We start from the raw sequence: 785 nt of genomic DNA on the forward strand, positions 1-785 counted from the left end.
CACCAGACCGTTGACCTATTTACGGTATATAGATGACATACTTATAATATGGACAGCATCAGAAAATGAACTATTGACATTCCACCAAAGATTCAACCAATTTCATCCCACGATTAACCTTACCCTCAACCACTCCTCTTCACACATCAATTTCCTGGATACCACTATCTACATCAAAAATGGAATCATACAGACATCCCTATACCAAAAACCAACAGGCCATCCAGCATATCTTAGGTGGGACAGTTTCCATCCACATCACATTAAAAAATCAATTGTTTTTAGCCAGGCTCTTAGATACAACCGGATTTGCTCAAATCCTGATGAAAGAAATAAACATCTCCATTCCTTACGGAAAACTTTTGTTAATCAGGGCTACCATCCACAGGTTATTGATGATCAGATCCACAGAGCAACTCAAATACACAGAGACACACTCTTGGATTACAAACAAAAAATAGAAATCAACAGGGTACCAATTGTAGTCACCTACAACCCACAGCTGAACATTATAAGAAAAATAGCCAGGGACCTGCAGCCCATGCTCCATACAGATACCAGACTAAAGGAGATATTCCCTGAACTACCCCTTCTGTCCTATAGACAACCACCCAGTCTGAGGAAAATGATTGTTAGAAGTGCTCTTCCCCAAACAACTAAAGCAGGTACATTTCCCTGCAACAGCAAAAGATGTGAGACTTGCAAATACATCCTGTGCAAAGATCAAATTGCAATACCGAATACACAAAGTCTACACCATTTGGGACTGCTATTCATGTGCTTCC

The sequence above is a fragment of the Xenopus tropicalis genome, chromosome 3, assembly GCF_000004195.4.
Source record: "Xenopus tropicalis strain Nigerian chromosome 3, UCB_Xtro_10.0, whole genome shotgun sequence".
Lineage (NCBI taxonomy): Eukaryota > Metazoa > Chordata > Amphibia > Anura > Pipidae > Xenopus > Xenopus tropicalis.